This window comes from Elgaria multicarinata, chromosome 7 (assembly GCF_023053635.1).
Source record: "Elgaria multicarinata webbii isolate HBS135686 ecotype San Diego chromosome 7, rElgMul1.1.pri, whole genome shotgun sequence".
NCBI classification, from domain to species: domain Eukaryota; kingdom Metazoa; phylum Chordata; class Lepidosauria; order Squamata; family Anguidae; genus Elgaria; species Elgaria multicarinata.
Genome location: NC_086177.1, coordinates 106,200,976 through 106,206,977, shown reverse-complemented (window position 1 = coordinate 106,206,977; position 6,002 = coordinate 106,200,976). Strand labels below are relative to the sequence as shown.

Genomic DNA, 6,002 nt, shown 5'->3' with positions numbered 1-6,002 from the left:
AAGAAGAAGAAGAAGAAGAAGAAGAAGAAGAAGAAGAAGAAGAAGAAGAAGGAGAAGCAGCAGCTAAGAGAACTCACAGGACTTTTGGGAAAGCAAAGGCTCTGCTATTCACTTAAATGCCAAAAGAGACAGGGCAGTGTAGCAGTTCAGAGTAGGGTCAGGAAGGTATGGATATATGAATTTTCTGACATCCATCCCACATGTGTTCTGTGGGTTGTGTAGTGTTGCTCGTTCCGGTGTCTGTTCACAGATGGATACATTTGTTTCCCAGTCACATAGAAAAATACACAAATAATTCCATAAGAAAGCAGTTTCGGCAGGTCAGATTCTTAGAAATCCATTTGAGTCCACCATGATTTTTTCCAGCATCACTACACCAAGGTTTACCAACATTTCCCCTGTGTAGGTGAGATGGGTAAAGCATTCCCACATCATTCAACTAGGTTTTTTTCCCCTGACTAGTAATGAGTAATCTCACCTGAGTCTGTTTCATTGGATGCCTGCCCTGCCGACCTCGCTTGCCCCTGCTCACGGCACCATGTGAACATCTTATGCAGCTCACCACCCTCATCCAGAGCCTCCGTTTTATCAAGGCTCCAGAAATTACATAATATCCCCCATTGTGTAAATGGTGGCCATTAAAGCCCCATTTACTCAACACTAGAGGTGCAAATGGGGCATTTAGAAAGAACTGCTGGGATCCTGCAAGTGACAGGGGTAAATAACAATAATAATAATAATAATAATAATAATAATAATAATAATAATAATAATAATATAAAAAGAAGACCCTAGCTACACTTTTAGAAGGTATGTGGAAATACTGCCCCCCTCCCCAAGGAGACAATATTACAAAATTCTCCCCCTCACAGTGAAAGAGGCAGAAAAAAACCAATGGCCTCATTCAGAAGACACCTTAAACCGTGGCTTTAACCATGGTGGTTAAGCCAAAATGCCAGGCCGTGTTCAGAAGACACCTTAAACCATGGCTTTTTGCTTTATTCACCATGGTTAAAGCCATGGTTTAAGGTGTCATCTGAACAGGGCCAGTGCCTGTTTGCATTGAGAGAGAAAGTTCCTGATAATAGGAGGCAGGATTCAGCCAAACACAAATCCTTTGAATGCTCTTTTGACACTCTGGGCGTTGCTAGACGAGGCCTTAGCGCGCTTTGAGACCCGGTTTCCCTGCTGTGCGTCGAGATGACGCACAGGGGAATCCGGGCCCAGGCCGCACTGAGGCCTCCTCTAACGCGCCATAAGCGAAGTTGCTTATGGCGTGCCTTTTTCGCAGCCGCGGCCTGAGGCCGGGGCTGTGGAACGTCTAGGAAGGTCCGTGGCTTTTTGCGGCTACTCGCTCGCGAGTAGCCGCGAAAAGCCATGGACTTGGCACAGCGCTCATACAAGCGCTGTGCCCATTGCGCCAGGGGGAGTTGATCCCGGGGGGGGGGGGAGATGGGGGAGGGAAGACCGGACCGGCAGGAGAGGGGAATGGCAGAGGGCGACACAGGGGAGACGGGGAGGGAGGGCGGAGGGCGACACACGGGAGACGGCAAGGGGATGGTGGAGGGCGATGACAGGGACGGCGAGGGGATGGCGGATGGGGGGGCTTAAGTAAAAAAAAACCTTACCTTCTCCGGCGGCTTCGGGCCCCACGTGGCCCCTTTAAAACAAAAAAAAAATGGCCGACTCTGCAGGGCTTCTGTCGTCCCTGTGCGTCGGGCGTCTAGGAGGCTGGGCGGCACACGTTAAAGTTAGCGTGCCGTAGCCCCGCCTCCAGGCCGGTCTAGCAAGGCCCTCTGTCTATGTATTCATTTTGATTTATACAATGCCTGTTTACATGTTGATCTTTTTAGCTGCCTTGGGTATCCTAAGCAGGAATGCCTGCTAAACTTAGCTGCAAATACATACTTAAAGAAATACTAAATAGTTTCACAAAGGAAGGATTGGGAGGGAAAGAGAAAGGAGGTTAACTCAAAGGTTACAAGAAAAGAGAGATCAGTTTCAATGAAGTAAAGCTGAAGACTCCTCCCGAACCAAAGCAAATTAGCATCCCTTTTGGCTGTAGAAAGGGGACCCCACGCTGAGGCTTCATAGCTCAACAGTGCAGAACAATAAGACAGGAAGAAAGACTGGTATAGAACAATCTTGCAGGAATGACTTTTTGCCTAGAAAGAAATGCTGGAAATAACTCAACCATACACTCCGCCCCCACCCCTAACCAACAGGTTTCTTGGTTGCACTGGAGCAGCCCATAAACCTGAAATTGTACAAATTCAGGAAATTGGAAAACTCCAATCCCATCAATGAGCGGACAATGGAGAAAAAGGCACCTGGCAATTTGTGAAATGCAGAAGGAACAAAATCTGACCATTCTAAAGAGTCAGGGCAGTTCACTTCAGTGTTTAGAAGGTAAAACAAAAGGATATAAGAGTATGGTTAGCTCAAAGCAAAGATCATAGAATCATAGAATCATAGAATAACAGAGTTGGAAGGGGCCATCCAGTGCAACCCCCTGCTCAATGCAGGAATCCACCCTAAAGCATCCCTGACAGATGGTAGTCCAGCTGCCTGTTGAAGGCCTCTAGTGTGGGAGAGCCAACAACCTCCCTAGGTAACTGATTCCATTGTCGTACTGCTCTAACAGTCAGGAAGTTTTTCCTGACATCCAGCTGGAATCTGGCTTCCTTTAACTTGAGCCCGTTATTCCGTGTCCTGCACTCTGGGAGGATCAAGAAGAGATCCTGGCCCTCCTCTGTGTGACAACCTTTTAAGTATTTGAAGAGTGCTATCATGTCTCCCCTCCGTCTTCTCTTCTCCAGGCTAAACATGCCCAGTTCTTTCAGTCTCTCTTCATAGGGCTTTGTTTCCAGACCCCTGATTATCGTGGTTGCCCTCCTCTGAACACGCTCCAGCTTGTCTGCGTCCTTCTTGAATTGTGGAGCCCAGAACTGGATGCAATACTCTAGATGAGGCCTAACCAGGGCTGAATAGAGAGGAACCAGTATGTCACATTATTTGGAAGCTATACTTCTATTAATGCAGCCCAAAATAGCATTGGCCTTTCTTGCAGACATATTGCACTGTTGGCTTGTGATCTACAACAATTCCAAGATCCTTCTCGTTTGTATTATTGCTGAGGTCTGTCTTACCCAGTATCCTGTTCCCAACAAAAGCCAGCCAGATGGTTCTATGACACCCACAACTCAACCGTAAAGCTCACTTTATTTAAAAAAAACAATGAAGACTGATCTATTCCGGCAGGCCTATCCAGTGAAATTTAGGACGTTTTAAGGATGTTTTAATCATGTATGGTATGTTTTTAATCAGTTTTTCATGTGTATTGTATATCATGTTTTTATACTGTTTGTTTTATACTTCAAATGGTTTTAGTTTTTGTGAGACACCCAGGGAGCTTCGGCTATTGGGCAGTGTAAAAATGCAATAAATAACAAGAACAGTTGGGATCCCTTTTTGATTTTAATTTTTATTTCATTTTGGATGGCCTGGAATCTAGGGATCTTGCAGGCACCCAACTGGCTCCGGGAGTCTGCAGAACCACCCCATATCCGCCCCCTCCCATTCAGTCAGGTGCCCGCGCATGCTCACAGGCCTGAGTTCCACCCACACAGCCTGACGAGTGCCCAGCAGCCTTGCACCCTTGTCCAGTGCTTCCTTTGTGAGCAACAATGGGGGCTCCAGAAATGACGTATTTTCCCACCAGCATACAGTAAATGGCAGCCATGAAGGAAATGCGCAATTTCTAGAGCCTCTGTTGCTGTGCAGACAAGCTCACAATGTCCATGGATGCTCGCCAGACCTCAAAAGAGGCTTGCACATTGCCACAAGCGGGTGAGCGCCCGACAAATTGAATGCCGGTGACACCCGACAGCTACCTGCCCTTCTCCCAGAGCTTCCACTATGCACAACAATGGGAGCTCCAGAGATTACACATTTCCCCCAACACATAAATGGCGGCCATGAAGGCCCCATTTACGCAAGAGTAAAAACATGAATAAAGACTCTGAAAAGTCTGTATTTCCCCCCACCCACCCATTGCATAAATGGGGACCATAAAGGTCTCATTTATTCAAGAGTATAGGTACAAAAGCTCCGTTCATGCCTGTTCATGCACTCAGTTCATACACTGATACAGCTCAGTTCATAATAATAATAATAATAATAATAATAATAATAATAATAATAATAATTTACACTTGCTTAAATGCAGTCTTCATGGCTGCCATTTATGTAATGGGGTAAATATATAATTAGGGATGGTGTAAGTGTCCGACCTGGTCTTCATGAGCAATGGATCCCCCATATCTGGCCCTCGCAGACCAAGTTGGACATACTCAGCCCCAGTGTGGACCTATACCCAAGTGCTTGCAAGCACGTATGGATGCTCTGGCAGGGTCCACCCTGGCTTCCGGCCCTTCCTTTTCCCCTGCTGTATTAATGGCAGCCACCATTAGCCTAGGGCATTGCTAGATGGGGCGATATCCTGGGGATTGCCCTGGGATCGTCCCTGTGCATCCACATGATGCATGGGGATCTTGGGAGCAGGGAGGGATGATCCTTCCCTTGCCCCAGGATATCTCCCTATCCTTTAGTCATGTTTTTTCCCATGGTCTTGGGATGATCCCGAGACTGAGGGACATGTGGCCTGCCATCGTGGTTTCATCCTGGCTCCTTGTGAGTAACCACGAGGAGCTGGGACCCGGGCACAGGACACGGAGCTCTTCAGGAGCTTCATGCACACCAGGGGTGGGGAGCAGGAGTTTTTTTAAAAAACAACAACAACTTACTGTTTCGGTGGAGCACTCCTGCACTCTTTCTTGATTAAAAAAAATCCAAAATGGCGGGCGTGATGTCCTCCATCCTCCCAGGATGACGCATGCCGCATGTAGACTGAGGGGGTCGATCTTGCGAGCACAATACCGCAAGATCCTTCCCCCTCCCTCCCGGAAAGCCGGGAGGTCTAGCCATGCCCCTAGTAGCTTACAGAGAGCTTCCAGAAAGTGTGTGTCTCCCTCTCCTCTGCATCAGTGGGGCCTTTAAAGACCCTATCAGTTGTGTTGATGGGGCCTTTAAGACTGCACAGTGGCAGTATCGTAGCCAATGAGGTTAATCCGAGGCACGATTATTGCTAATTGTAGTTTGTGAACCGCCCAGAGAGCTTCGGCTATTGGGCGGTATAAAAATGTATTAAATAAATAAATAAGACCTCCATTGGCATGGTAGGGGGACGTGCACTTTCAACAGTCTCCAGAAAGTGCACATTTCCCCCCTCCATGCTAATGACGGAGCATCTGAAAAGCCCACATCTCCCCCTACAGCAATGGGGGGAGGCTTAAAAGCCCTATTAACACTTCAGAAATTGTGCATTTCCCACACTGCATTAATGGTGGCCACCATTAGCACAGCATAGGAAGGGACCAGAAACGAGGGCGGGCAACTGGCCAGCGCTCGTGAACCTCACAGGGACTTGTCAGGGGCTCGCACGGCTCAGTTCATGGGGGTGGCTGGCTGACAGCGGCAGGGCGAGTGCTTGTGCAGCAGAGCGCTCCCCAAGTATGGTTGCCCCATAACGTAATTTCCAGAGCCTGCATTTTGCACATTTTGTTCTGGATAAGGAGGGACAACTGCTGGCACAAATCAGCCTTCCAGTCTCCTCACACCTCTCTTATAACCAAGGCGATAAATGACCTTTTGATAAGATGTCAAGAAGTGCTCCTTGAATCTCCTTGATAAAGGCCCCAGGGTGGAGGCAAATGCAGAAGACTCCATTGGACTCCCAGATGTACCTATTCCTTTCTTTCTTTCTTTGAAGTATTTATACACCCTTCAGTAGATTAAAAAAAAAAACTTCTTAAGGCCGCTTGGAATATATTTTAAATAGAAAATGGTTATTATTTGGGATATCAATCACTGATCAGGGCTTCCTGGACTGCTGGTGATTCCTCCATCCTTTTGCTCCTGGTGTCCCAAGCGATGGTCAGGCC

At 47.5% G+C, this 6,002-nt stretch overlaps 1 pseudogene; it reads left to right on the top strand.

Annotated features, from left to right (window-relative positions):
* The first annotated feature begins 5,089 nt into the window (after positions 1-5,089).
* LOC134402039 (U4 spliceosomal RNA) lies at positions 5,090-5,220 on the top strand (annotated as a pseudogene).
* The last annotated feature ends 782 nt before the right edge of the window (positions 5,221-6,002 follow it).